Genomic DNA, 14,151 nt, shown 5'->3' on the forward strand with positions numbered 1-14,151 from the left:
ACTACCTATTACTTCCTGCATAGTTACTTGTTAACAACGGACCATTATTCTAAAGTGTTACCCAAAAAGCTTTGACCTGAACCTCTTAGCCACTGTATGAAATATTTGAAAGGATATTCTCATAACTGACACTAGTAGCACATTTGCATTCCTAAAATTAACTGTTTTCAAATATACAGTTGTGCTCATATGTTTACATACCCCTTGCAGAATGTGCAACATGTTAATAATTGAAACAAAATAAGAGTTTCAATTTTTATTTAGTACTGTCCTGAAAAAGCTATTTCACATAACAGAAGTTTACATATACTCCACAAGAAAAAATAATAACTGAATTTATAAAAAGGCCCCTATTCAAAAGTTTACATAGCCTCGAATCTTAATACTATGTGTCATTTCCTGGATGATCCATGACTGTTTTTATATTTTGTGATAGATGTTCGTGAGTCCCTTGCTTGTCCTGAGCAGTTCAACTGCCTGCTGCTCTGCAAGGGGTATGTAAACTTATGAGCACAACTGTATATATATATATATATATATATATTTATTTATTTATAGAATTTAGTGTTACTAATATAGTATTTTTCATTTTAAAAAAAATATATTTTTAGGTTTAAGTTTTTCAGCTAATGTTTATGTTCTGTTTTGTTTTGTTGTAGCTTTCTTTCAATTCGCAAATAACACTTTTATTAGTTTTATTTTCAGCTTTAGTCAACAATAACCACACTGTATGAAATCTGGAATTTAACGCAATATTGACAAACCGTTTCCATTCACGCAGATGCATGCTGCCTAGTGCCTACTTAGAAAACCAAGTGAGATGACTCACCTTAGAGGGACTTTGAGGGAGTGTACATAAATACCATTTTCTGAGCATTGGCCAAGACTGGTGTAAAATCAAAGATGAAATGACTGTTTAGAAGCCATTCTAGTCTTTAAAAATGTGTTGAAAAACATAAGTATCTGCAGTGTGTCAAAATCTACTGGGAATAAAGGAAAGAGCACGACGTGTGTTTGTTTCAAATGAGAGAGTGTGTGTAGGTGTGCGGGGACTTGCTGACACTCTCATTTCAGCAGTGAGACCTTGCCAAAGCGGCAGCCAGGCTGACGTGCATTTGAAATCTTATTTTCATTTAGTGTGCTAGTAAAGGACTGGAGAGTTATGCGATATTACGAATTTGTTATGATTACGCACCTGTGTGTGGGCTCCAAATGACGTTGGCTAGACCATTGACTGTGAATTGAACGGTTCAGAGTCATTTCGAAATGATGAACTCCCTAGTGAACATGTCTCAGTAAACGTCATTCCATTATCTATTCCATGTGATTTCTTTTCATGACAGCATCCGCTTGATTTGAACTTCACGTTCCCATTATCTTTATTCAAATTTCTCTTTTGCATGTACCTGTCTTCTATTTCTGAATATTTTTTTATTCTTTATAAACCTTGTTGCCTTGAGCACATTTTGAGCACAGCCTTTGTTAATTATATCAGTGCTTGTGCATTATTTTAAAAGCAATTTTCCAAACCAAGGTTATGAAACGAATAGTGAGCCCTAACATTCTGAAAGATATTGCAGCTCATTTTTAAAGTTAAATATTTAAAGACACATGTGGATATATGACTGTTGTGCTGTGTAAGTGAATGCCTAGAGAGACTTTTAGCCTATTGAGGGCACATTTAACAAAAACACTTTTACTTGCTAAGCCTTCTGGGACAGATGGAGAAAAACATACAAAAGAAAGAGAGAGGGAGTGAGATGGCAAAAGTGAGGGTGAGAGAGGAATTGGCCCTTCAGTAAAATGTCTCTTTTAAGGCCTGTTCACACTAAGAACAATAACTCTAAATATAACTATACCGATAATTATATTAGCATCCACACCAGGTTGCGTCTTCACCAAGTTTTATGTGCAGTTATGTCATCTGTCGCATTAAATGCTCAAGCTGTTTAAAGTAAGACTCTGATTGGCTACCAAATGATATCGATCCTCTGTGTCTAGCCATTGTGTTGACTTCGCTATTCTCACAGAACTAGAATGGTTATTAAAACTTTTTAGTTATAGTTATCGTCCTTGGTGTGAACAGGCCTTTAGGCTGGTTATATATTGCTCATCTTTTTCTCCTCTGCTTTCTCTCATCTACCTCTCTGACTCTGTTTCTGTCTCCCTCTCTTTCCACAGCCTCCCTCTGTGTCTGTGCAGGTTGGGTGACTCATCTATTGACAGATAGCTGGGGAGCATTGTGAGTGCTGGGGGAGGGGATTGTTTTCAGACTCTCCCAGATCCAAATGTACAGATAAAGATCCAGAGACTAATTCACTGAAAACAAGGAGGTGTTGTCCAGCATGACAGGACAAAAGATGAAGGGATAAAGCACAAAACAAGCACAGGTTGCGCTTAGATACCGCATTCTAAACAGACTTGAGTGAGGGGTCATGAGAGATTAAATGGCATATAAATAGAGGTAGAGATAGAGGTACACGAAGAAATGAGCTCTATTCAGTGAAGATGCACTTTTTAGGCAATGTTTAGGCAATATTCTTGCCATTAACAAACCATTAACTGTAACTTTTGTATCAATAAACTCCCACTTTACTGCTTATAAATAGTTAGTAAGGATGTTGTTAAGTTTAGGTATTGAGCAGGATTAAGGATGTAGAATATGGTCATACTGAATATGTGCTTTATAAGTACTAATAAACAGCCGATATGTTAATAAGAGATTTAACAATTAATGCTGAGAATAGGTCCCTATACTAAAATGTTACCCAATTAAGAATACTTTCTTAATTGAGAATATTAAGAATAATTTCAGTTACTGATGATAGAGATGGGATTGTACACTGTAAAATCCAATAGTTTACCTTACTTAGATTTAATTAGTTACCTTTACTTAGTTGTTATACCTACTAGGTTTTATTAAGCTACAGTTACATTCAAGGCAAATAAAACAGTTTACTTACTGTTTTGAGTGACACTTACTTAAAATATTCAAGTAGCCACAAAGGAACCAATGATATTAATAAAGCAGTGAGAGGCAGCAGTGCACTAATATGTTGCTAATGTGCAACATAACAACAGAAAAAGAAGAAAAGAAAAAGAGTCTTAATAGACTTTTCACCCATTTCCTCCATGTGTGCAGTTATCTTTCACTAGTTGCATTCACTCGTTTCCCAAAGTCATCTTGAATGTTGAATTTTCAGTACAACTGAAATATTTGAGAGAACATCACATAAGCTAACTTCATAAATTGATGTTGATTTTCCTAAAATGTGTGTGTTTTTTTTACTCACTATTATAGTGATTAGCGTTCCCTTTGGTTGGGAACTTCGTTTATGTTACTATAATTTTCCTCCTGTTAATGCAGCAATGCATCATAAAGTCAGAGTTATTTGGTTTCAAGGGAAGAAAAGTGATAAATAGGTTGCTTTTAGAAGGAGACCTTCTAATTAAAGCATTAGTGTATTTTTGTGTGTGTGTTTATTAATGAACTTTTTCAAATTAAATTTTTCCTAAATACCTTGGAATGCTTTTAATTGCGTTTATATAATCCTTAAATAGTGTGTGGTAATATACTAAAGTCACACACAGAATGAAACATTCAGCACGTGAATCACAACAATGGTAACAATTAAATTAAATGTATTTTCATTAATTGTAACAATAACCATTTCATTTGCTCTTTTTGTTGTGCTACTACTGACACAAGACAGCAAATAAAATTGGCAAATAAAATCAACAACTGTTAAACAAAGCAACTGCATAATTCAGTAATGCACTCTGAGAGTCAGTGAGTAGCTATACTAAGTCATGAGTAAACCTAAATGAAAGGATCAAGTACCCCCTACAGTTCTTTTTTAGTTACTAAAACTCTCGTGTAAGTAAACTATCCTAACTAAGGATTTGTCAGTACAACATACTATTCTTCACTTTACTTAGTGAATTTAACATGCAATTCTGAGGGGCAAAAAAAATCTGAATTGTGAGAAAAAAGTTGCAATTACCTTTTTTTATTCTGTTGGGGGAAAAAACTGAATTGTTAGAGGTAAATTCAGAATTCAGAGAAAAAAGTCAGAATTGCAAGATGTAAACTCACAAATCATATGTTGCAATTTTGAGATAAAAACTCGCAATTCTGAGAATTGCAATTGTAAGAAATAAAGTCAGAACTGTCTATCCGGATGCTATCCGGATGGGATTTGATTTCTTAGAGGATGGCAAAATTTGATGAGTAATTTAGCTGGAAATTTGCTCCATCATTTGTACTGAGGTTAACTTCCATGTTGGTTTCAAGTTCATTGGTTTGGTAAAAAAATAAATAAAAGAGGTATCTGCCAAATATACTGTAAAAAAGAAATTCAAATAAACTAGAAATGTGAAAAAATGACCAAAGCATGTTAACTCACACAACCACATCTACACACATAACATCTTTTAAACCTTAGTAAAGACCAGTTTATACATATAATCCAAAAACTGGTTTACCCCGAATAGCAATGCAAAAGGTCTACACAGTGAAACAATGCGGTGCTGGAATGTTACGGTGAGTTGTTTAGCAACAGACGACCAATAAAAAACTGCCTCAGTGCTTACCTTATTAAAAATTCATGACCTCTAATATGAAGACGGTAAAATAGGAACATGTGAATAATGGAACAAGATGGACCTAAAGTCATACGTCTTAATTTTTCAGTAATTGGATAAATATGCTCCGTACCATTTATTTGCTTTCATAACTATTGTGGCTTGTTTATGTATTTCATCCAGGCTCATGGCTCCCTCTTCTTTCTCTCCTCATCTACCCCTCCTCCGTCTGTTTCACACTCAGTCCCTGAAGGACACATACGCATGAATAGAAGGAAATGACATGCATATGAAATCACCAAACCATTCTCACAATATTCACATATAGCTCTACCTGTACAAACACAAGATGCGTGTGTCTGTGTGTGTTTGTGTGTGCGCTGCATGTTCATTAAGAGTCAACGGCTGATGCCACTCTCTCTTTGTCTTTTCTCTGTCTGTCTCTCTAGCTCTATTCCTCTTTCTGTCTTTCTTTTCCCACACCTGTGGCCTGTGCGTCATCCTACTAATTCCAGTTTCAAGGTCAGCACTGTGCAGCTCTGAGCTGATCCCATTGGCTCTGTGAGTCCACACTGTGACGCCACCACACATCCACAGATTCATTAAAACAGCACATCCGTCTGTACTTTTTCCACTCACACGCAAACACACAGCCCTCTTTTCCCCTTCCATTCTTACAAAGAGTGACTTGACATCTAATTCTACATCCATCCTCAGCTACGTGAGTCTAATTTCAACACGTATCATTTTATCATACCTTATGTATGCTTGTTTTCTCTATATGTTTGTTTATCCTTTTCCGTGTTGCATACATTTAGAACATGTCAAAGTTTAAGGGAAATTTCCCTGCTATTCAATAAGCCTTATTAATTATTAATCTAACGGTTTGCCACACGGGAGACCATTACCAAATTAACCGTACCCTGGCAATATGTTGCCTGCTGCACTATTAATGCAAAGAGATGGAGAGAGAGAAAGAGAGAGAAAAACAGAATAACACAGAGTTAAGATGAGACTCTTATTCTATTAATCGTATTTACAAATGGTTTAAAATGAGTGCTGTCAAATGATTAATCACGATTAATCGCATCCAAAATAAAGGTTTTTGTTTACATAATATATGTGTGTGTGCTGTGTATATTTATTATGTATATATAAATACACACACATGCATGTATATATTTAAGAAAAATATGTTAAGTTTATATATTTAAAATATTTGTATATAATATCAATTACATGAATATAAATATATACATGAGAAGATTTTCTAAATATATACTGTATTTGTGTGCATTTATATATACATATTAAATATACACAGTACACACACATTATATTATGTAAACAAAAACTTTTATTTTGGATGCGATTAATCATGATTACAGTGCGTACAGATTACATCGTTTGACAGCACTATTTAAAATCTACTGTTATTTCTAAATGGCTATTCATTTTACACACTATACAAATTAAAATACCATGAAAGAACAATAGCAACACTATACTTGCAAAGTAACAACAATAATCAAACGTGAGGTCAAATATTGATTAATTCATAAAACAAGAAATGGTTTTGCTTAAATATTCAAATAAAAAAATGAATCTGGCATCTGATATTTTTTCTAATATTGGTCAGAAAAACATCCATTCCTTACAATTAGCAGAGTGTCTTGTGTCTGTCTACAGCTATTGCTCCCAGTGCTTTTTTCTTTCTTTCTGGACTCTACAGTCATTTATCAATCTTGCCACTGGTTGGGACTTCTCTGAAGATTAAAGTTGCATCAGTTGTTCGTATTTTTGCCATTGTGAAGCTGAACAACCTGCCCTCCATCTTCTGTGATTCAGGCGATGCTGCTTTCACTTGGAGGTCTTGAAAATTCAGTGTCTCGCAGTTGCTGTGATACCGCTGTCTTGAAAGTTTGTCAAAATGTCAGTGGTAAAACAGTCAATAACATATCAGTCATAAGAGTCTGGTTTACCTGTATGCCTGTATAGGAACAAACACCAAATGTTTTTAAGCTGGAGAGTCTAAAAATGGCCACTTCTGGTTAGAATAGTGTTTAGGTTGCCTGTAGCAATACAATATTGAGGCTATAGCTGCAAGACTGCCACCCTTTTTGATTGAAAAGATCATTTATTATGCCCTCTTTTTAAATTTGAATTGCTTATTTTTTTATTTTGACCTTTAAGAACTCCAGCACTTGCCAGTCAAGTCAAACCTCACCCAGCTTCATTTAGGGGTCAGGGTAAGATTGTCAGACTCAGCCGATGTTGACATGACCTGTATAAGTCAACTAAACATCCTTTTTATGTACCAGCAGTAGTATCAATTATATGCCACAATGAAGAGACTTCAGGATTATTGGCTTCCACTACCCTTCCCCTTCAGGTTAACTGGGAAATCTGACCTGATAAAGCACAAGTCTGTCTGAGTGCTTATAGCTGCTTGAGGTAACAGAGGATTTCTGGTTGAACACATATTCAGATATAACAACAACAACAAATACAGAATGTTTAATTTACAGTGCTCTGCAACTGAAAATCCTTTGCCTTTGTTCTGAGGCAGGAAATTGATAAGAAAGACAATACAGAAAAAATAAGTAAAGATTGCATTTGAGTTTTTTTTCTCCTAAATTGACTTTTATATTGCCTTGCTTCCTTGTCTTATTGCTGTGGCATGCTTTTTCAAACTTCTGATATGCTAAGACTTACAGCACTTATTGGATATCCATAATGCTGATGCAACATTTTTGCTTGTATCTTGGAAAAAGCAGCAACATCTACATTTTCCCTCTTTATTTCTTTTAGAAAAGCAATTTGTTCAGCTAAATACAAACACATATGACATGTCAGATATTTCTGGGCCTAGTGAGTGCCTCCTTCTCCAGGACTTTGCTCATTGAGACCCTCTTGAAAACCTGCTCTTCCTTCCTCCTTTTTCCTCTTGACCCTGGTTCTCGTCTGTGACCAACCGTTCAAACTCTTCCGAAAAATAAATTTTTCTCATTTATTTACAGTGGGTACGGAAAGTATTCAGACCCCCTTAATTTTTCACTCTTTTTTATATTGCAGCCATTTGCTAAAATCATTTAAGTTATTTTTTTTTCCTCATTAATGTACACACAGCACCCCATATTGACAGAAAAACACAGAATTGTTGACATTTTTGTAGATTTATTAAAAAAGAAAAACTGAAACATCACATGGTCCTAAGTATTCAGACCCTTTGCTGTGACACTCATATATTTAACTCAGGTGCTGTCCATTTCTTCTGATCATCCTTGAGATGGTTCTACACCTTCATTTGAGTCCAGCTGTGTTTGATTATACTGATTGGACTTGATTAGGAAAGCCACACACCTGTCTATATAAGACCTTACAGCTCACAGTGCATGTCAGAGCAAATGAGAATCATGAGGTCAAACCTCAATATGTGAAGGATGAATATTGGGAACAAAAATTGCTTTTATGCAAATTCTGCTTTAAATAAGTTGATTAGCCAATAATTAATTTCACAATAATGAATATAGCAACGGTTTTATCATTGATACTGCATTTATGACTCATTGACTGATTTGCTAACAGCACATCCTTGAACGTAACAGTCAGATTCAGTAAACAGCTGGTAAAGAGGATGTCATACCCCCCCAAGAGAACAAGTGTCACTCTAAACTCACAGACTTAACAGACTGTGCAACACACAAAATACTAAATCACCTTCTCAAGACAGAGAAATGAGATGAGATGAAGAAAACATTAATTTGAGATAATTGTATTTATGAAGAAATGGAAGACAGGAGACACAAAATGCTGCTGGTTCAGTTTACATTAAATATTAAAATGAACTAATGCAAGTTCACAGTTCTTGAACATTTTGCATAATGCAATTTATATGCAATCCAATTAAATTTGTAAAACTTAATGCATTTGTGTTGTCCGTTTTTGTTGGCATTAACTAGGATGCCCATACATTACATCCTCCTAGCTGGAATTTGTAAATTGCCTGAACTACTGAAGTGCTCTCTACAGTCCACATACACTTATAAAAATAAAGGATCTTTACTGACATTGATGGTTCCCTGGAAGAACCTTTAACATCCATTCCATGGAACCTTTCCATTGCACAAAAGGTTCTTTATAGTGGAAATCCTTGCCAGTGCCTGGATCAAACTACTTTTCAGTCTTTAAGAAAGTAAAAAAACAAAACAGAGCCAAAACATGGACATTTTAGACATTTCATAAATCCCAGACATTTACAGGGACATATGTTCAACATACAGTACATTTACTGAAACTGAAATTAAGTGTTATTTTACGTGTTTTTGAGCGAAATGAAAAAGGGAGAACCCTGTTAGTTTTTAATATTCTGTTATGTTGGGATTTAGACAAAGAGCTGAGATTGTGTTCAGGGTGAGGATGACTGTATACCACGTCCTATGTATGCTGTTGCTAGCTAGAACCAAATAAGATTAGCTTGAGTTATTTTGACATGTCTTATTTCACTTTTCACAATTAATCATTTACTTTCTCCTCTCTTTCTCATACATACTCACATGTATATTAGGCCATTGCATAAATTAAAGCTAAAGTTTAGTCTAGCTAAAACTCTGTCATCAGTCTAATGAACTAATGTCAGTTAAAGTAAGGATGATTCAACCTGTTACAAGACACACTGCAAATTTTGTTTGAATTAAGGCAGTGATTCAGCCTCTGAATGGAAACCTTTCCACGCTTCTTACAGAAATAGAAAAACAAGTACACATATGACAAACAAGCAAACACAATGAACAAACAGCACAACACTGACTAAAGCATTGTAAGCCTGGCCAAGCTGCTGTCACCAGCTGTCTCTGTGCTCACTGTTGCAATTAATTATGGAAGCAGTACTTTCCCTCCAAAGAAGGTCCATATTAACAGTGTCATTTATTCAGGGTGTAATTATTCAGTACATATTTACTTAATTTTTTCATGCTCAGAGCTGCACCATGACAAATGAGGGTGTAAATTGCAACGATTACAGTTTCATTCCTGTCAAACAGGAACTGTTTCTCTTGTTTAGCCGTATTGTGGACAACTCTGTGTGTGCGCAAAGGTCTGACTATACTTTTGACAGAAATATAGTGAATCCCGTCAGAACCTGACATTTGAAGTGCTCCTCGCTATTTCAAAGGCTCATAAATACGTTTTGCTTCAACTCAGTTGATATCTACAGGTCTGTGTAAGAGTTAGATTTAAGTTGGGGGTATAATTTGGCTATTTGGAGGACTGAGGGTTTTTCTGAGCAAAGGTTTCAATGCATCTTCGACCTCAGGCTGAACTGCAGTCTCATAGCCTGCCACTAGTTGGCACTGAAGACTAAGAATTAAAGACTGTTACGTTAGTGAGTGTGTGTGGGTGTGCTTGAATAAAAGTGAGTGCATATACGAGTGTATGTGTGAATTTGAGAGCATATTATGTATACTTGCCACTGCAATATTGTGTTTGCGTATGTTTGTCTTTGTGCTGTCAGGAAATGACCGTCCATGCTGACGTTTTCGCCCATTACGAGTGTACAAAGCTATCTGTAGGACTAACATTAGAGACATGTAATCAATAGATATTAGACGAAACCCCCACCCCAACCAATCAACAAACTGGCCTGTATTATCTGAGAACCTTAACCCATGTTAGCCTCATTACTGCATTAACGAGATAAGATTAAGTCACTTGGAGAGATATTGATTGGCTCAAATTAAAGGCAAAGATAGTCCCTGACCCTAAACAAGGAAATTATGCTTGTTATCTGGCAAGTGCAAATGACCCGTGTACGTTCATGCGTATATATGTGTGTGCGTAAAAGAGAGACAAAATCATTCTGCGGCACTCAGAGATAAGAGAACCTTTACATAAAACAATTAGCAGAGGACAATACAAACTACAGTGCTAGGAGAAAGTCCCGCGATAAGATCAGAACCATATCGACCTGCTCTGAGATCGCTTACACCGATTATTCACTGAGACACAAGACCGTTTTCTGATACTTTGATGAGTCTTTCAAAGCTCTGTCTGGGATCCTTGTATAGCACATCTGATATGCTAATAGAATCACATGGTTTTGATTGCTAAACAGATGTTGCCTTGTCATGCCACAGTTCAAGTAAAATGTCAAGGTCTCACGCGGATGAGGTCAAGAGAGTGATTTGCATTTTCACGACGTCACCTGCAGTCCAAAACGCATCATACATCATTCATCATGCATCACTTCCTATCATGCATCACTTCCTAGCAACATCTGGTAGCTATGGCAGCAAGGCCAAAGGCACTCAAGTTGATTCCATTTTAGGAACACTTTGGAGGCTCTAAATGAAATCCCAGTTCTGTGAGAGTACTTTAAAACAGCTCAGTATCAAAGAGCCAAAGATAAAGCCAATAATACAGCAGCGTCGGCACCAGAACATTGGTGAAATTGTAATAATTTGGTTTGTGAGGCCACTCAGGCCACAAAATTACCGTTAGACTCTAATTAACATGGAATGGGAGGGAACCAGACGACAAGAGGCCTCACCCGTAATTGAATTCAGACCTAATGCGGACCATTTTCTGATTGACAGAATTTATTTCTCTCCACATATTATATCCGCCTTCTGGAATGTCTGCCAAGATCCAAATGTAAAAGTGAGCAACGTTTCCTAGTCGCAGCTTTTCAGCAGCTGTCAATCATCCGTCACACCCTTTTCTAAAAGAGGACACAGACACTGGAAGTCAAAGTCGGACACAGGGATGATGGCTGATGTTTTGAAAGCTGCGAGACGAGTTTTCAACCTCAGCGGGTCTGTATGTGTGCTATATGAACAGGAAAAACACAGAGAGAGATTATAGTGAGTTTATATTGAATGTATATGTATCTCCATAACTGAGGCCGATGTGATACACATTTCGATGCATAGCCAACAATACGATATATTAAAGATATGAAGCAGCTACCGATGCGATGCGAAGCGATTCACCCCTATTACGATGCATTGCGAGCTGACTTTGATTCGATTCAGCACAATGTGAGTCAATGCAATACGATGCAATGGAAAAAAAATATGATGCTATGCAATTCAATATCGTACAGATAGTTCGCTTTTATTTCTTTGGTTCAGACAGACAGCAAATTATAAATTAATAGAAGTGCCTTCTGACTTCTAACGTCTCTGTCTCTGTAGTGTTGTGATACGTCATATTCACATAGCAGCAGTGGTGATGAGAGAACACGCTTGAGAAACAGTTTAGAGAGGAGAAATCAATCTACATATAAAATCTTGGTCACAAATTATTGGTCACTTTCTAAATAATTAAAGTATAGCGCATCTACTAATAATTATATATAAATAAATAGTTCCCCTTCAGGAACTCGAGCTGCGTCGAACGCTTTGGGAATGCCCCCGGCGAGACAGCGTACTGAAGCAAAACTTTTTGAGCTGCTAGTCATCATCTGAATAAATAGCAGTTATTTAGTATGGTTTGCAATAAATAAATAAAATAAAAAAATACTATATATATTAGGGATGGTAAGATTCACTGATTCGCATTGGCACATTGGCATAAAAGTTAACGATGCGATGCATCGATTTAAAAAAGTGTGCATCGGATACAAGTTGGCATTTGTATCACGATGCATCGTTTCTAACATATTTACATCAGTAAAAAACATCTTGAAGTTACGTATGTAACCATAGTTCCCCGAAGGGAACGAGACGCTGTGTCGAATGCGTTGGGAACGCCCCCGGCGAGACACCATACTGAAGCATGTGTGAAATCAGTCCAATAGCGAAGCGAGACGTCATGAGTGGGGTGACGTAAGCAGCCAGGAAGCATAAAGGCGCATCCGGCAAACACGCATGTTAGCTTTTGCTCTTCAGCGAGTGCGTCTGTGGTGTGTGTGTGAATGTATGCAAAGCACTCAGTCGAGAAAAAAAAGAAATGCCAAAGAGTAAATCAAAAAAGAATGTGGCGAGCGGACGGCGTTTCAGGTCGTGTATTCCTCCCTACTCACGTTATATCTCGGGTGAGGATACACACGATTTGTGCATCATCTGTTTGGGAGCGGAGCATGCACGGGCAGCTCTCGAGGGGGCTCCCTGCCATGATTGTGAGCTTCTTCCGCCCCGTGTGCATCTCTCCCGCCTGGCTGTCTTCGATGAAAGCGGCCAGGCTCGCGATCCTGCTGGGTCCGGCCCCGCTGTTGCTGAGGCACAGTGGCGGCTGTTATCATGGGGATCACAAGTGGATTTAGCGGAGGGATCCGAGATGGGCTCGTCCGAGAGGGCCAGACGCTTCATCTATCTTCCTCCGAGGAGGTTGATGTGATGAGCGTCGACACGGAGGAGATTGTGGACTTGCCACCACAGTCCCTCGTGTATGAGGAGCTTGTGGAGGTTGTTACTCGTGCTGTAGCTAAACTAAACATCGAATCCGCTTCAGAAACGTGAGTGGCGCAGCTGGAATAAACCATAGACTGTATAAAAACATAAACACAAGTATTGAGTGGCCGTAATCAGCTTCAGTGACCGTATCAGAGCCACACTGCACCGCACCGCAGACGTGTGCAGTGTAAATTGTCTAAGTATTAATGGTAGGGAAAGCCCCTTATACTGGAGCGCGGCCACTTATGAAGTGTTTCTTGGAGGTTATAGTACATTGAAGAATGATCATATGACTTTTTACATACGCCATGTGACCTGTAAATGCGAAAAAGCCGTTTCCATTGCCGTTTTGCGAATTATTCCTTTTTCGCATTGCCTGAAAAACCACCTCATGCGAGCGTAAAAAATAGTTTTCCGATATATGGGCGTTTTTGCAAAATTTACACGTTTCCATTAGGCGTATTTTCAATTCGCAATTTCAATTTGAGCAATTTGAAGGGTAATGGAAATGCGCCTAGAGTCGTCGAGAGGTTTCAGGAGGCGAAGAAGCAATCGGTGGCATTCCCGTGCTTCCTCCCTCGCCGGCCCCAGGTATTTGGGACTGCTGAGTGGGAGCAGTCCCAGCCGTCTAGCTCCTCATATCGCCAGACCCAGAAACAGACCCGTACTCCCCCGCAGAAAGATCAGGGGACGGGGCGGCGCTCTCGGCCGGGGTCTTCTAGACAGAAAACGGATCTACGGACCATTATTATGTCTAAGAGGACCTTGCCAAACGGTCCTGACAATTCCACCGTCAGGACCGCGAGGGCAGCCCACCACGGGGAGGAGAGGTACACACCTCAGCACACGGTGCCCGATCCTCCTCCGTGCCCTCGGGGAGACTTGTTGATGCCCAGACACCCTCGGTGCTTAAGGGCCCAGTAGGCTCCGTCGAGCAAAATTCCCAGCTGCCGCCCGGCGACGGTACGGCACGGGAAAGTTCGTCCCCTCAGTTTAGGGCGCTAGAGAGCATAGATCGGTTGTTCCCTGCCGGTCAACCGCTTCAGGGCACCGAAGTGGCTCTTCTAGTAACACCAGACGCCAGTTTCGAGAGACTGGTTCCCTTAGTAGATTTTCTGGCAGCGTGGAAACTTCTCAATGGGTCCTGCAGACTGTAGAGAGAGGTTACAGAATT

The 14,151-nt window shown here is 38.3% G+C and overlaps 1 long non-coding RNA gene across 1 annotated transcript in view; it reads left to right on the forward strand.

Annotated features, from left to right (window-relative positions):
• Positions 1–5,234: 5,234 nt before the first annotated feature.
• Positions 5,235–14,151, forward strand: part of LOC107554893 (uncharacterized) — a 22,400-nt gene continuing 13,483 nt past the window's right edge. Inside the window, exon 1 of the long non-coding RNA XR_001605114.1 lies at positions 5,235–5,305. This is a non-coding gene — a long non-coding RNA (uncharacterized lncRNA). The remainder of the gene's footprint in view (positions 5,306–14,151) is intronic.

Source organism: Sinocyclocheilus grahami, unplaced genomic scaffold (assembly GCF_001515645.1).
Source record: "Sinocyclocheilus grahami isolate Dianchi unplaced genomic scaffold, SAMN03320097.WGS_v1.1 scaffold518.1, whole genome shotgun sequence".
Classification (NCBI taxonomy): domain Eukaryota; kingdom Metazoa; phylum Chordata; class Actinopteri; order Cypriniformes; family Cyprinidae; genus Sinocyclocheilus; species Sinocyclocheilus grahami.